General features: G+C 40.8%; 2 pseudogenes; both read right to left on the bottom strand.

The window, feature by feature from the left end:
• Positions 1–8,376: 8,376 nt before the first annotated feature.
• Positions 8,377–9,006, bottom strand: LOC142441104 (V-type proton ATPase subunit E 1 pseudogene; annotated as a pseudogene).
• Positions 9,007–16,471: 7,465 nt separating this feature from the next.
• On the bottom strand, positions 16,472–17,694 carry LOC142441105 (elongation factor 1-gamma pseudogene; annotated as a pseudogene).
• Between the last annotated feature and the right edge of the window lie 246 nt (positions 17,695–17,940).

Consider the following 17,940-nt stretch of genomic DNA (forward strand, 5'->3'; position numbering starts at 1 on the left):
TTCTTTTGGTTAGGTAAATCCCTAGACAGTTCAATTTGTGCTTGGCAATTGTGAAGGGTTCTACTTTTTCGATCTCATCTTCCAGTCTCCTCCGATGTACATAGCAGTCTAAAACACTTCTGTTTGTTGATCTTGTATTCTGCCACGCTGCCATATTACTTGATCGCTTCCAGCATTACTCTTTTGGATCTTTTGGTGTTGTCCATATATTATATCATATGATCTGTGAATAATGATAATTTCATTTCTTCTTTTCCCAGATGAATACTTTTGATGTCTTTCCTTTGCCATAGATTGTTAGATAAGACCTCCGTTTGATGTTAAATAGAAGTGGGGACAGGGGGATTCCTGTTCTGTTCCTCTTTTTCAGTGGGATTGTTTTCATCTTTTCTCCATTGACTACCATGTTGGCTGTCAGTTTTTCATATATAGCTTGTAGTATATTGAGGAATTTTTCTTCCATTTCTATCTTCTTGAGTGTCTTAAAATAGGAATGGGTGTTGGATGTTGTCAAATGCTTTTACTGCACCGATTGATATTATCATGTGATTTTCATTCTTTTTCTTATCAATGTGACAAATAAAGCTGATGCATTTTCACATGTTGAACATCCCTGCATGCCTGGTATGAATTCCACTTGTTCATGATGAATTAATCATTTAAAAAACTTTTGTATTCTATTGGACAATATTTTTTAAAGAATTTTTACATTAATGTTCATTAGACATATTGCTATATAGTTCTCAATTTTGGGGGGATCCTTGACTACTTTTGGTATCAGATTTATGCTAGCTTTATAGAAAGAGCTTGAGTTTTGCTACCTTTTTCTATGCTTCAGAAGAGTTTGTGTAGGATTGGTTTCAGTCCTTCCCTGAATCCTTGGTAGAATTTTCCTGTGAACCCATCTGGCCCGGCGGATGTTTTAGTTGGTATTTGCTTAATAACCTAGTCTATTTCCTCTATTGCTATGCATCTGTTGAGGTTCTTGACATCCATCTTGCATAGTCTAGGAAGGGATTGCTTATCCAAGTATTTGTCCATATCTTCCAAGTTGTTGAATTCATTGGAGTACAAGCCTTCACAGTACTGTGTAATTAGCCATTTAATTTCATTAGGGCCTATTTCAGTTACATAATCTATTGTCAACTTGAGAAAGGGGTGGAGTCTAACCTGTCAATCAAGTTGCAGTTTGATGACCTCATTTGGAGGCATGATGGAGATAAATATCTCACTGGCAGTCAGACACATTCTCTCTGCTTCACATTCCTGATGACAAGACACATGCAGCTACTCTGATGGAACCAAAGTCCTAGAGTTGGAGAGACCACGTGGAGAGCACAGCATACCAGATGCTTTCACCACCACTTGATCCATAAGACTCTCCACCCACTGGTAGCAGACCTATGGGCTAATATCAGACTTATGGACTTGATCTGAACTGAGCTGGTACATTTTCTTAATATACAATTACTCTTTAGATACAACTCTTTCTTATACATATGCGTGTCTATAAATTTGTTTCTCTAGGCAACCTGGACTAATATTTTATGGTACCTTGGGAATGTGGTGTTAGAAAAACAAATGAAGATGGAGAATGGATGCATGTTTGACCTCTGCCTGGTGCTTTTTCTTCTGTGGTTAGCCAGAGGTCAGATATGGCCATGCAGCTTAATGGGTTGATTTCTAGAAAGAATGTCGAATTTACAGCTATGATCCCTAGAAATTCTCTTTAGTTAATCCTATGTGAAATGGTGAAAATGATTGTGAAAAATGTGAATCTGGAGCTAGTGGCAAAATTGCTGCTTGAACTTCTCTGTGACCATGTTGCTTAGTGAAAATGGCTAACTGGTGTCAACATGACTGACATAAGGTCCCGCCCTGGCTTGAGGCGATGCAACTAGAGGTCTAAGGCCATATGGGCTAAGTTTAGATAAGGATAGAATTTGATTGTTTTAAGATTGAGTTTAGGATCTAGCCCACCTAGGTTTATACTATTTCCTTCAGCCTATTTTTATTGATATAATGATTGATAGAAATTATTGGGAAGTAAAAATAGCGTTTGTAAGACTACTTGCCTTCAACCATTAAAATGGAATTTAAATGGGTTAGGACACATACCTGCAAAGAAGGTTCTAAAAGGGTAAGCCCCACCCAGTGTCTCGAGTGCTCAAGGCATTGGAAGATGAAGAGATGTGTCTAGAGGGCTGATGATAGATTGAAGAAAAACCTGAAATCTGGCTTTTTGAATTTTGAACTAGTGGTTTTTGCATGAGGCTGGAAAAAATTGGAACATGGAAGGAGCTCTGTTCTAGGACAGAACTGTTAAAGAGAACTCGTGGGCAAACTGAAATGCTTGCTAGCTCTCTTATCAGTGCATTGTGTGAATTAATGTGTGGTTCATTCTTGCCTTCTTTTCTCCATAGAGCCGATGCTGTCTTGGGGGCTGTTTTCAATGTTTTGACCACTGGGTGGGGCTGCTCTATGTGTGGTCTCCTAGTCGTGCTCAGTGAGTGTTGTTCTTCTGACCACACTGGGTCAGCAAGGACTTTTTGTACAGCTGGGATTCTTTCAATGTATTCTTTGAGTTTTTCCTAGTCCCGAAGTCTCTTCTCCATCTATCTTAGGTAATTTGGCTGGATAGAGGATTCTTGGGTTCTCATTGTTTTCTTTCAACTTTTGTAAAATGTTATTCTACTCTCTCCTCTTCTTCATGTAGTCTGCTGATAAGTCTAAGCATATTCCTATTTGGGTATCTTCATTGGTGACTGCCTTTTTTTCCCCCTAGCTGCCCTCATGATTTTCTCCTTTTCTTCAAAGTTGGATAGTTTAACTATTACATACCTTGGCAAATTAATACTTCGATTCAGTCTAGCTGGTGTCCTCTCTGCTTCCAGAATGGATGCCTGATTCTCATTCATTATGTTAGGGGAGTTTTCCTCTAACTGTCCCCTCACTATTTTTCCCATTGACTTCTTTGTTGTGTTTTGTTCTGGTGTCCAATTATTTTAAAGTTGTTCCTCTTCAGCCTCCGGCGTTGCTCTCAGGTTGTCCCCCTCACTGACCCCCCCCCCCCAGTTTCTTTGATTACCCCATTTGACTGTTTTTCCAGTTTTTTGAAGTCTGCCTATTTATCCTCAAGGTCACTGGTACGATATTCAGCTTTAGTCTATTGGTAAAGCCTGTTAACTTATTTGCTTTTGTTTCATCATCCCTTAATTCTAGTATTTCCCTTTGGTGCTTGACCCTTAACTCTTGTATACTCCTCTGGTGCATGACCTTTTTCTCCTCTATCATTTCATCCTTTTTCTGTAATGGTTCCCTCATATCCTGTATGACTCCAAGCAGCGTTCTGTAGATTTCTTCTGTGGTAGCTCAACTTCTGTTTGTTCTATGACATCACTACATTCAGGATTTTTGTTTTTCTCTCTCAGTCTCTCTCTCTCTCTCTCTCTCTCTCTCTCTCTCTCTCTCTCTCTCTCTCTCTCTCAATTGATGTGTCTGTGGGTGATTGCTGTTTGCTTGTCATTTTGGAGGGATTTGGCAACATTTTCCAAGGAGTCAAAGAACCCTGGGCTCTCTCTTTGTGAGACTAATGGGAATATTTCTATGGATTTTCTATAGCCAACTGCATTGGGTGGTCTGGCTACTTCTTTATCCACTAGGGTTTTACTCTCTGTGATAGTTACCTAATCTGGTGTCAATTTGAAGATTAAGAGTGTAGGGGTGGAGTCTAGCCTGTCAATCTAGACATAGCCAATGAGAGCTCTGTGTGGGCCTGGCCTTTTCCTGAGAATTCTGGGAAATCCGGTATTCTTTCTGGAGGCAGGAGACACTATATCTTTCTGCCACTCCCTAAGAGACATTGCAGCTGACAAGACACATGGAACTACCCTAGTTCCCTGAGCCGGACAAGCCATATGGATGCAACCAGACCTCTGATGCTGGAGAAGCCACAGAGAGACAGGCCCCATGTCAGAGCTGAGATGCTTACAACGTCACTGTATCCAAAGACTTCCTACCTACTGGCTTGTGGTCATCCTGCGTTTGGCTCCATTGCATGTGTTTCGTGAGTCTGAAGAAGACTTTATAGATTGGTATGAGACATATGGACAAATATCAGACTTACGGCCTTGGACTGGACTGGGTTGCGATGTTTCCCTAATGTTCAATTCCTCTTGTATATAAAACTCTTCCTTGTTCACATATGAATGTCCATGGATTTATTTCTCTAGTTTACCCAGAATAACACACTCTCCTTAGACAGATGTGATTCCCTATTTGGAGGACAGATCTGGTGTCCCTCTCAGGGTACATGGGCAGTGCAGTTGCAAGCAGTGAGTATTTCTCTGTGTGGAGGTGCTGGACAAAGGTGGAAGAAGACCCACTGCCACGGGAGGGAGTGCTTGGAGAAGGAGAAAAGAGCCCTGCTGCCACTGCTGGAGATGCCAGGCTACCTGGGGAAATCCTAACTGCCATTGGTAGAGGTGCTGGGCAAAGGCAGGCAGGGTCCTGCTACTACAGGTGGGAGTGCTGGGAGACAGTTGGAAAAACCCCACTGTAACAGGTTGTAGTGCTAGGCAACAGTGGAGGTAGCTGCTGCTGTGAACAGGGGCACCAGGCTGTGGTAGGAGAATCCGCCATTGCTGCAGGGTTGGGTGGGGAGGGTTAGGCAATGGTGGGGTCTCTTGCCACAGCCACGAGTGACTAAACTTAATGCATGGAGACTGCAGATAGGTCTAGCCATGGCCACTAGAACTAAGGGTGGGTGGCAAGAGGGACCTGAGCTTTGCAGTGGGACCTGCCACCATGTGAGGATAGGGAACCTCAGGAGAAGGGAGCTGCTCATGGTGGAGAGCCATAGGCAGACAGTTGCTGTGTGGGGTCCAGTCACTGTTGTAGGGTACTTAGTAGGGCAACTGGCAAGTTCCAGGTGCAGTGATCAGGCTTAGGGGGGTGGTGGCCATGGTAGGGTCCAAAGTAGTGTAGCCACCGGAGGCCAAGGAACCTGGGACCAGGTCTCTCAGATCCACAGGACTCCAGAGGAAGGCTACATGGGGGGAGAGGGGGTCAAGGTCACCTCCTGGTCTGAAAGAAGCACTCAGGTTCTCACAGGAGTCTTTTCATTCACCAGAATTCCACCACTCATCCTCTTGTAAACCAAGTTCACTGATCGCCAGGTAACCCCCATTGTATATTGCTTACCTACATGCCATCTTGCTAGAATGCCTCAAGTTGCATTGAAAGAATTAACTGAACACAAGGCTCTAGAAGTTGATGGAACACCATCTGAAATGTTTCCACCAGCTGATGAAACAAAAGAATCACTCATTCACCTATTCCAGGAAATTTGAAGACAGCTATTTGGCCAACTGACTGGAAAGGTTTCACATTTATACCCATTCCCAAATAATTGTGCCAAACATAAAATACTCATGTTGAAGAAGAATATCACTGAGATAATACAGAAGGAAATTTTGCTGAAGATCATCAAATGGTTGCAGCAGTGCTTTGCAGGAGGCTCAGGCTCTATCAGGAAAGGACGTAAAACAAGACATTATTGCTTCTGTCAAATGGTGGGATCTTGGCTGAAAGCAGGGAAGACCACAAGGATGCTTTCTTGTGCTTCACTGACTATACTGTGAATCATAATAAATTATGGATAGCCTTGATATTACTAAAATGGGAATTCCAGAAGACTGCCTTATGTTTGTGTGGAATCTATACAAGGACCAAGAGACAGGTGTGTAATCAGAACAAGGGAATATTGTTTGTTTGTTTTTGTTTTTAATCAGGAAAGGCATTTCTCAAGGTTGCATCCTCTCACAATATTTGCTCAATCTATATGCTGAGCGAATCATCGGACTAGCTAGATTATATAAGGAGAAAACAGTATCGGTACTGGAGGAAGGCTTATCAACAATTTAGGATATTCAGATAATACAACTGTGCTTGCTGGTAATGAGGAAAACTTAAAGTACTTGCTTATGAAGATCAAAGATTGTATCTTTCTGTATGGACTACAACTCAATGTAAAGAAAACAAAACTCAGTACAACTGATGTGACAAATAGGTAATAAGATGACAGAGAAAGGGTTGACATTGTCAAGGATTCCACCTTGCTTGGATCCACAAGCAATGCTTATGAGAGAGGTCGTCAAAAACTCAAAGCCACATTGCGTTAGGTAAATATACTGTACATGATCTCTTTAAAGCTTTAAAAAGCAAAAGTGTTACTTTGAGGAATAGGGTGAGCCTGACCCAATCTGTATTATTTTCAGGAATTGAAAGAATTGATGCATTTGAACTCTGATGTTGGCAACAAATTTTGAAAGCTCCATGAACTGAAGGGAAAAAAAAAGAGCTACTTTGAAAGAAGTATACTAAGAATGGTGTTTAGAGGCAAGGATGATAAGACTTTGTCTCACTAATTTTGTAATGTTATTAGGAGAGACTAGTCCCTAGGAAAGATCCCACGCGTGTGTAAAGGGAAGGGCAGTGAAAAAACAGAAGGCCCTTGAGGAGATGGAGTCACATAGTGGCTGCAACAATGGGCTCAGGCACAACAATGATTGTGACAATGACAAAGGCCTTGGTGATGATTTGTCCTGTCACGTTCAGTCAGCACCAGCTGGTCAGCACCAAACATTCGTCTCTAGAACTGATCACTCTTGATAGCGTAGTCAAAGTATATGTCTTTGCTCTGCTCTCTTGTCTATACGAAGTACACACAACCTCATCTTTCACTGCCAATGCCTGCATTTGTTTCTCTGAGGGTTTTTGAGTCATTAGTGCTAATTTTGTTGTCCACACAGCACTAAAAACTGTCAAAACATTGAGATATCCACTCCACCAAGCTCCTGCCTCCTAGCTTTCTTCAGTCCATAACTGAAAGGAGAGTAGGTGTCAGGGTGACTAACCACCTGGCTTGTCTGGAACGGTGTGGTTTCCTAGATGTGAGACTTTCAACGTGGAAACCAGAGCTTTCATTGCAACCAGGATGTTGGTTGAACAGATTTCTATGTGACTATGCACAAAGCTTTTCTGGTTTCTGCTGATTCTGACTCACACAATCCTATGTGTATCAGAGTAGTACAGACTTCACAGGGTTTGAAGTGTTGATATTTTGGGATGTAGATAACCAGGAAATGTTTGCCTCTTTCTTCACATTAACCACTGGCACCATCCGGGACTCCCAATCTGAATGAGTGGGTGGACTAAAGACAGAGATGTTATGGGGGCTCCAGGAATGCCTTAGCATATTAAAATCCCAGTCACGTACACATGACATTTTCCAAAAGTTATAGATATTTTGATGTCTATCATAAACTCCATAGAAAGCAAATATTTTCTTCAGTCTCTTAATTTCATCTAAAAGTCTGCTTCCATATCAAAACGCAGTCTGGGAGGTGCAGTTACATCATGAAGACGCAATGATTCAAAAGCAAATACAGTATAAGTGTAGTGTGGTTGACGTTTTCTTATGGGCACTTACCTGGGGTCAGATAACTTTGACCATATTTTTGAGGACAGTGTCATGGGACGGAAGTGAACACTCAGGTGTTGGCTCTGTTGAGCTGTGTCTATGGTTACTAGTTCTTCCTGGAGCAGTAGTTGCTATCTCGGAGGCATTCTCTGTCAATAAAAATAGCACTGCCATGAGTCAAATCACTCAGTTTACCTTTTACAATTTGAAAGTAGTTTTGTGAATGTGAATGAAGATTTCAATTTAAATCTGGTACTAATTTTCAAGACCATAATGAGAAATATGCTCAGCAGAATATTTTAAAGATAACATTTACTGAATATTTTGTGTCTTTTGTTAACTGGTAAATATGATGCCCCATGGGTTCCAAGAAGTAAGAGTATTCTTTGTCTTTTTTCTCCCCACATAAACCTTTTTAATTAATAAAGCATATTCATGGTTTAGCTTTTAAGTCACATTACAAATGGGGACAACATCCCCGCCCGTCTAGGTCACACGGTGAAGCTGCTCTAGGTGAAGAAATGAATGCCTCAGATGCGTTTTAACCTGAAAGTACACAGACCTGCAGGCAGAAAACACTACACCGGCCCTCTACAGGAGACGGGGGTCTTGAGGGAGCAGAGGGTCCGGTGAAGTCCACGCAGCTGTCATCTGACCCCCACCCTCCTGCGGAACCAAGGGAAAGCATGTAGTTTCTGGATGGACTGGTTCTCCGTCATTTCAAGCGAAACTTGCGCCTATTGGGAACAATGAGGCCAAGGGCATTGGCTACAGTAGGGGATCCCATTGATACAGAATATTAGAACAGCAGAGAGGTTTCACAGATAATCTTGGTTCTTCAAATATTGGAAACTTCCAGATGGTATCTGCGGAGGAGTGAACTCTGTCTTCAAAAGGCTTAGTCCAAAAACTTCCTGTTGGCATTAGCACCAAACAAGGCTCCCCGGACCTCGGGCATCATCTGCTGGGCAATGAGGTCCAGCCGCTTCTCCACGGTGTTGGAGACCTTTATCTTATGGTCCCCGTTACACATCTCAACGCCACCAGCTGTGTCCTCAGGCAGGTAGGTCTCCTGATTTGGACATCCACATCTTTTTTCGCACCGTAGCCTTCACCAGAGGGAAATCCTGTTTCCTACAGCGAACAATCATCCGCGGCTCCAGCAGCTGGCACAAACCCTGGAGGACCAGTCCGTCCAGCAGCACTTGGTACCTGGTCGTATCTTTCACCACCTTGCTGAGTCTCTGCTCGGCTTCACGGAGCAGGTCCATGATAAGGTCATCTCTCACTCTGAGAACCTTTAGTTGTGCTTGATTCATCAAATAGGGCATTTGGATTTTCTTCTGCTGCTCAGTCTGCTTCTCCTTCTCATAGTACTCCATGATCTTAAGTCTCTGGGTTTGCACCAGGCGACCTTTCTCAATGTTGAACTCTTCTTCTTCTGCATTCCCATTGGCTTCTTGTTCAATGAAAGCCATCATGTGCTTTATCTGCTTCTGCACATCAGCATCGCTGAGGGCCATGGCGAACGCGCCGCTAGGCTGGCAGGAGACAAGTTCAGGCTTTGGCTTGAAGGAGGAAAGGCAAGGAAAGGAAAGGCAGGGAAAAGTCAGCGTAGGTCTTGGCTTCCTTCGCTTTATAACACTGACTTCCGGTTTCTCAAGAGTCTTATTTTTCAATTCACAAAGCTGCATCATCCAGCATAACTGTTAAGTCTGCCACCATTGTAAGAATGATGAAAATTTCAGCTTAAAAAAAGATTTTATGATCTGATAGGACTAAATTTTTTCACTATAAATATTACATTGTATTTTAAAAATAAAAGATTATCTTATCACTAGGGTAAATGCACTTAATGAGGAGGATTGCAAAGGCTTTATATTCTCTCCTATCTCATTGCCTTGCCTCACCAGGAGTATACATACTGGAATCACTTTAAAAATTATTTACACTTAAATTCTTCCCCTGTGCTCTGTTTCTGGAAAAAAACTAAACTAAGAGAAGAGTTCAAGATGCTGACTCATGAAGGAACATCAAGTACAGTGGCAGAGACAGGCAAGTAAACGCATTCTTTTTCTGGAGTGAGAAAGGTATGATGAGAACAACAACACGGGTTCTGAGAGGACTTAAGGTAATCTTGGTGGGTATAAGAGACTTTCAATAGGAAATGACCCCTGGACTGAACTATGTAGGTTGAAGCAGAGTCTTCTACTGATGAGGGGAGGAGGTAAAATTACTAAGCAAAGGAAAATAATATCTCTTAACTTTTTGAAGTAAGATAGAGTATGACCTATTCAGTGTCCAATAGTTAAAGCTTAGAATAAATTGATTCTAAAAAGAAGTCATAGATAAAATGATGTTTTATGCGCTGGTACGGGGTCTAGAGTTTATCTGGAGGGCAATAGAATGATATTGGCACATTTTAAGCAAGCAAGGGTGTTACATAATTAGATTTTATTTCCAAAAATCCCTCAGATGGCATTGTGGAAAAAGGATTGGAGAGATCATGATTCTCGACATGGACCCAAGTGAGAATACTGTACCCTAGATTCTGGGAGTATTAATGGTGTTTTCAACAGTGAGGTTAAGGAGAACTCTTTATTTTTAAATTATTAAGGAAATAGAATACTTATAACTTTTCATTTACTAGGTATCATCTGTAAAGCAACTAAAAAATAAAGCACAATTTCTTACATAGTGGAGAATTAATCCATCATTGAAACAGTGAAATAAATGTAAGATGCCATTTTAGGAGTTGCTGCTCTAGGTGTTTGTGAGGAGTTGCTGCTCTAGGTGTTTGCTCTGCATAGGTTTCATTATAAACAGTAAGGAAAATGGATGAGAATCTGACATTGGTTTCCAAATACATATATTCTAACTGTGCGGATTGAGTGATTTATTAAATGTCTCTAGCACTAATTTGGCTCTGCTTTAAAATGGACATGGTAGCTAAGCTGATCTTGGAATGTTCTTGGTTTAGAAGAGAGGCTGGTATATTGTCAATTCTCAAATGTCATGATTCTTGTGTTTAATAAAGATATTACTATTTAGAAGATATTCTAAATCATTATGCAAACACCAGGTTGTAAACAAAAATCACTCAATGCATAAACCTAGAAAAAACACTTAAGCAATGTGTTTAGAATGAGGAAGACGATGACTGTGTAAGGAAGAGGGAGAAAATGAATGAATAAGATTCAGGAGGATATAGAAAACAGAAGTTTTGTTGCAGCATCAACATCTTTTCACAACCAAACCCCTAACCTAGCAAATGCATTGTACTGAAAGAAGAGCTTTACCAACAAAGCACATTTTTCACAAAGGTTAACTAAAACTGAGCCCGATAATATTCTATTGAAATGACTGCAAACAAAAGATGATTTTATGTACAAGCATTCCATCTTCTGAGAGATGCAGAACCAGATTGTGCTTTTCTGAATCTCTATGGAAAATATGGAGACAGCAATCGTGCTCAATTTATTTAAGACATTTATTGTAAATGGAGGGGAAAATGTTTTTAAAATTAGCTCCAGAAGGTCAGAAACAGTCAAATTATAGTTTCATATTTTAAAGATGAAAGGAATTTTGACATTTTAAATAAAGATAAGTCAATAGAGAATAGCAACTTGAAGAGAAACAGAAATAGATTAATAATATATCAGATCATCAATGATCCAAGACCCTAGGAAGGCTCAATGGAGTGTGAGATATAGTGCCCTGGCTGGAGAAAAACTCAGTTTTTATCATAATTAGAGAGAAGAAAGAAGAGAAGAAAATGGAGGAGGAGAAGGAGGAGTTTGAGAAAAACAATGTGATGTGATAAAGTGTGTTAGTGATTTCTCAGAATGACTATAATGTAATTGATAAGACCTGCAATATAAACAGGAAGATGAAGCTGGAAAAGACTGAAGGAAATAGTGATACAATACATACACACACATACACAGACACACAATAAAAATTGTATCAATTTCAGGACACCAACTCAGATCTGTACAATCCGAATTTCTGAAGATGGATGTGGTCGCGGTATACTAGAGAAACAAATCCATAGAAACTCATATTTGAATAAGGGAGAGTTTTATATAAAGAATAATTTTACATTAAGAAAGCATCCCAACCAAGTCCAGCCCAAACCCATAAATCTAATATTAGCCCATATGTCTGGTACCATTCTCTAAAGTCCTCTCCAGATTCACAAAACACATATAATGATGCTGAATGCAGGATAATCACAGGCCAGTGTCTAGAAAGTCTTTCAGATCCAGTGGTGATAGAAGCATCCCAGCACTGGCAGGGGTCTCCACGTGGCCCCTCCACTTCCCAGGGCATAGGGTCTTGCAGTGTGTGCCATGCGTCTCATTAAGAGAGTGTCTCCAAGGAAGTGAACTGACACAAATGTCTAAAGGATAAAATGGCATCAGAGGTTTGCAGAAAGCCATGGATGACAACGGAAGCCCAAATTCCACTTTTATTTATATGTATTTCCTGGGACAAGGTTTTCACATGTTTATTTTTAACTGACATTTTAGAGAATGTTGAAATATTATTGGTTAACTATCTCACACTTAGAAATCCACTAAACTATGAAAAGTATTTCCCAAACCTTTGTTTCTTGTTCTGCAAATGCTTGGAGTTGTCTAAGTTTTGTCAGTCCCTTAAAGGATCTGCTTGTCTGTGAGCATTACATACAAATATAAACTTCAGCTCACAAACAAGGAGATTAAACACAAGGATCATTGGAGGAGGAGGTAATGGTCACTAAAGAATATTTGTGAATAGGTTTCAGTGTTTCCATGAATCCTTTGAGCTTACATGCCATTCTTTTTGAACTTGAGTGAATGCAAGGAGACTGCAGTGAGCGTGCATCATGAAAGAAACGCTGGGTTATCAGGCTCAACCTATTCCCATTTACATACTGACAAACTTCTTTTCCAAGTAAATGCATCAATTTACACTTTCACCGTGATAGGTTTTCTGAGAATCTTGATGATAAGTACTCTTTCTATATTAATATTTTCTAATCTTTTGGATATGAAATTGTTACTTTATTCAAATTTATATTTTAAGTCATGAGGTTTAGAACCTTTCATATGTTTATGGTCACTCCAATACTCCCAGGACTTAAAACTTTTTATCGGGTATTCATTTTTCTTCTTTCCCTTTGATCCTATTTGCATGCAGGTATGTGCATTTTAGTCTGCATATTTATCATGTCTAGTAGAAAGATTGCTTATGTTTCTTCTAACAAGTCTATGTATTGTAGTTTATTTCTCTGTTGCATTGTGATAGTTTTATAGTGTTTTATTTTAATTAAGACAATACATTTGGAATTTAATATTATATAAAAGACCTAGTTTAATTTATTACATATGCAGAAGTTTTAAGTACAAAGCACTATTTTATAATAAAATGCTTTTAATTAGTTATTTTCCCACCAAGTTATATTTTACCTTTTTCTTATAAGACAAATTTATATGCCTAATTATATCTTTCTAGAATATGTATTCTGATTAATCAATTGATTAACCTACTATTTCAGCATAACATAATGTTTACATCTGTGCATAAAGATTTGTCTTCATTAACATTCTTCATTAACATGTCTCCATTAATATTCTCTACATTAACTCTAGTATTATATTGCTTTTATTATGTCCTCTATTTTAGTTATCTGAGTTCTAATAACCAATTTAAGTGCTATGTAGGACTTAAAGACAAAATTCATGATTAAAGGTTTTATTTTAAAAGTTAACATGTTGTAATGATAGTGAGAAATAAGAAGGGTTGAGTTTTTTTAATGGGGCATTTTAGAAAGTTCTTTCAAGTCTGCTAATAAATACCCAGAGGGGCATATCAATCTGCTGTCAACCCCATCCCCTCAGGATCCATTAGTAAGCAAAACCAACTCACTGAATTAAGTGCCCAGAGTCCCTCCTCCAATTAGACTCAGCCCAGAGGCAGTCAGCTCCACTTCGGTGGATCGGAAAGTCTTACTTTCCAATTAAGTGCCTAGAGACACCCCACTTTACAAGCCAATCTCCTGCACAAAAGCACTCAGCTTTACTTGCTCCACAGTCTGGGAAGTTCATTACTTGGCTCCGTATTCTGGGTTGTGTGGCTGCTCATCTAATGGCACAGCTGTCTTCTTGATACTGGAGGTTCACTGTGCAGGATTGAGTCTCCGGTCCCGAGGACTCGCTCCACTCGTGGCTCTTACTGGTAATGAGGTTCTTCCTTCTGCTTCTCAGCGGGCTCATTTTACACTGCAAGATGACATTCCAGGGAATCCTGTTCACAATTACTCACAGATGAATCCTATCATGATCTTCTTTTGGAGCATACCCAGGCAGGGAATAGTTATTTGGTCGAAGTTATAGATTTTTAGCCATAAGAGCCTCATTAAAAAAAAAACTCACTATCTCTCCACATGTGGCCCTGATTTTGTTAATAACGTAAATTTGTATAGATAGTCATTAGTGAGGTAATCTATATTTGTACCCATTCCAAAGAAGGATGACCCAACAGAATGCAGAAAGTATTGGTTATTATCATTTATATCACCTACAAGTAATATTTTGATGAATATCTTTCAACATGGTTCTAGCAGTACACAGTCAGAGAGCTGCTAGAAATTGAAAGTGAATTCAGAAAAGGACATAGAACAAGAAATATAATTGCTGACATCATACAACCTTTGCTGAAAATAGAGAATACAAGAAAGATATTTACTTGTGCTCTGTTGTCAATGCAAAAGCATTGCAAAAGTAATGCAATAGTAGATAACAGAAACTATGGAGAACGTTGAGAAGAATGTCAATTCTAGACTTCTTCATTGTGCTCATGCAGACTCTATGCAGGGACGAAGAGGCACAGAATAAAGGGGGCTGAAAATCAAGACCAATGTGCTCCAGTATTGAATGCTCTCATCATATTTATTCAATTGAGAAACTGTGAAAACAATCTTGAGAAGCTGGACTACATAAAGAGGAATGTGGTATCACGATTAGAGCAAGGCTTATTAACAATCTTGAGTATGCAGATTGAAACACCCTTGTTTGCTGCTAGTGAGCAACATGATTAGACAAAATCATGATATAATATAAGAAAATTTCAAAAAATTAATTTGGTTAGATTCACATTCAGGAAATCAGAACATGGATGGCACTGGAAAAATCTGTTGCAATCAGCTTTATTAAAATATTGAAGATTGAGGAGGTTACTTTCAGGGTTTACATGTGCCTGACTGAAACCATAGAATTTTCTATAGCCTAATATTCTGGTGAGAGTCTAAAAATGAATAAAGGAGACCAAAAAACTAGTACATTTGAATTATGGTGTTGGTGACAATTATTGTAAATACCATGGACATACAGAAAAACAAATAAATCTATCTTGGACGATGTATACCTTGTATGGTCGTTGGAAGCAAAGAAGTTGAGGCTTTGTTTCACATACCTTGGATATGCTATCTGGAGAGCCCAAACCCTTGAAAAGGGCATTACGCTTGGTGAGATAGTTAAGGTTTATTGTGCCAAGCTGGCCGATAAACACATGTGGGATTAATTGAAAGGAGGTGAGATAAATGGCTCAGTGAGTCTCGCGTTTCTGGTTCTCAGGTCTCTTACTCTCTGATGGTTGGACCAGAGTGCAGCTCCTTAGCCAGTTCCCTGCTTCAGCTGGCAAAGCTCACTTCCTGAAAGATATCCCCAAAGAGAAGCTGCATGGACCTACCCCGATGCAGCCCTGGGTACTCAAGCAGCCGTGTGGAGACCCCTTCCAGTGCTGAGATACTTACATGCTCACTGATTTGGCTTTCCTCCTGCAGTTGGCATCACTTGTGGGTGTTTTGTGAGATTGAGGAGGGCTTTCTAGATTGGTGTTTGGCATATGGGTTAATGGACATATGGGCTTGGACAGCACTGGGTTGGGATGCTTTTTTAATGTACACTTACCCTTTATGTAAAACTCTCTTATATACATGATTTTCTATGGATTTGTTTCTCTAGTCTACCCTGACTAACACACTTGGTAAAGTGACAAAAGAGGGTCAGCAGGACAGCAAATAAGAGCTTGTCAAAGAGATGAGTTGACATCAGGCCTGCAAAATTAACTGAAACTTAATGATTATGGGGAGGATGCAGGGCAGAGCATTGTTGAGTTCTTTTGTGCATAGGGTGGCTATTGGGCAAAATAAATTCAATTGCACCTAACAACAATGACAGGAAGGTATTGAATATTATAAGCATGGCAAATCCATTCAATGAACAAATACACATATCTTAAAGATACGACATAGATGTAAGTTCCTGGTCATCTGAAATCAAAGAATCCATCATATAGTCTTAGTGAAAAATACACACAAACGCACACGCACACATACACACACACACAATAGCTTCCAAGAAATGTGTGGACTCCCCTAGATTGTAGCTGTTACTCAGCCTTAAGGTCTGGAACTGAACACACACCCAACTCATGCTAGAATAATGAACTATTTAAAGTCAAATGGGTAGCATTTGCCCAGCAACACAGTTCAGACTTTTATTAAAGGAGAAGGAATTGTGGAATGAATCAAGGGGAAAGAATGACATAAGTAGTGAGACATTCGGGAGATGCAAATGGATGAAACATAATGTGTATGAATCACTTAAGGTGTAATTGTTGACGTTCTATGTAAACATTCACCTAATTAACAACAAAATATTATAACAGATCCTAGAAAATTTCTCTGTCTTTTAAACTTTTGGAAATCCTCTCATACATACACAAACATATTTCATATGTTAAAAAAGCATATGCATGTGTATCTATATAAATAACTAAATTGATAATGAGATAATATGGAAATACTACAATTTTAAAAATACATGGAAGACTTTATACTAAAATCTTAAGAGCAGTAATCTTTTTTTTTCACTGCTCAGCTTCTTTTAATGACACCCCTCCATCCCCCATCCATCGCCTTACAGCGCAGGTAGAGGCCGTTCACTTGACGATCTTGCCCTGGTTGAGGGCTTGCCCATGTGCTGGAAGGCCCCCTCCCAGGAGAATCCATCTCGGACCAGCATCTGTGTCTCCCCACTGCCAGGATCCAGTGTCCGCCAAGTGTACAGCTCATAGTCCACCTGCCAGTCTGGACTTAGCAGAAAGACAAGCTCTTGGCCTCCGAAGACCCCCCCCCCCCCCAAATGGAGCTGCTGCTATTGGTTGGCCAGAGGATACCGCTGACGAAGGAATTCTTTGCAGCTTGTCCAGTCGCTGGAACATTCCAGTGACTAGTGTCTGGGTCAGCTGCTCCGGGAAGCGGTACCCAGCATACCACAGGGACCAGCCTTCCTTGTCAACGTGCCCCCAGAAATGCGGCAGCACCACCAAGACGGTGTCCTCATTGGAGTACTTGCACTTGAACTTGTCCAGCACGAAGAGACTCTTGGACAGGTGAACAAAAGGGTCTTTGGCCTTGGGCTCAGCTCCTCAGGGACAGGAGCCGCGGCCTTCTCTTCTTTCCGCTCCGCCTGGGCCTCCTGCTTCTCCTCCCGGCGCCTCCTCTTTCCGAGGGGTGTCCTTCTTAAGTTGGATCTCAGCAAACGTTTTAGCATCAAAAGGTGCCATCTTTTCCCAGAGCTTCCCTTCCCCCAAGACGGCCGGCACTGGGGCTGGTGAATGCAGGTGAGGAGCCAGCGGTTGGGATTGGGGCAGGCCTGGTGGAAAGAAGGCTCTAGGACCTGTTCGTAGAGCCACAAGAGGGTGCAGACAGCTGTGATGTCAGCCAGGGTCACTCGGTCAGCCCCCAGGAAAGCCCTGGTTTTTAAGTGAGCATCCAGCAGGCCCAGGATTCGCCGCACCTCCTCCTCGGCGTTCTGGGTGGCCTGCTTGTTGTGATGGATGATGCCCACAGGTACTGGCTGGGGGGCACTATGTCGCTGTCCACGAAGCTTACCCACGGCACCACCTGGCCTGCTGCCTCTGGGGCGCTTCCCCGTAGCTCCTCATTGCTCACATAGTAGGCAGTGGCATTGCTCTTAAACACACAGAATCCATCATCACCTTCAAAGGCTGGCACCTTGCCCACCGGGAATTTGCGGAGGAATTCAGGGGTGCGGTTGGTGGAGTTGTTTTGAGAGCACGCGGATCTGAGCCCCAGCAGCGATGAGGGCCTTGCAGGTCCGCCAGTTTTCTGGATAGGTGTATAGGGTCCCAGTCGCCATGATGATTCCGCAGAGAAAAAGAAGAGTAGTAATCTTTCAAAAACTTTTTATCCCACATTTTATTTCAAGTGAGTTATTTAAAATTACAGATAAACTCCAATCCACAAAGAAGCAGAAAATAATTAAACTAAAAATATATAAAAATGTTACAAAAGGGGAAACAAATGGTAAGATGATAAAATTTAAGCCAACTATATGTGCAAGGATCAATTTTCCAATGCATTCTGTCAGAGGATAAAATTATCC

The sequence above is a fragment of the Tenrec ecaudatus genome, chromosome 2 (assembly GCF_050624435.1).
Source record: "Tenrec ecaudatus isolate mTenEca1 chromosome 2, mTenEca1.hap1, whole genome shotgun sequence".
NCBI classification, from domain to species: Eukaryota; Metazoa; Chordata; class Mammalia; order Afrosoricida; family Tenrecidae; genus Tenrec; species Tenrec ecaudatus.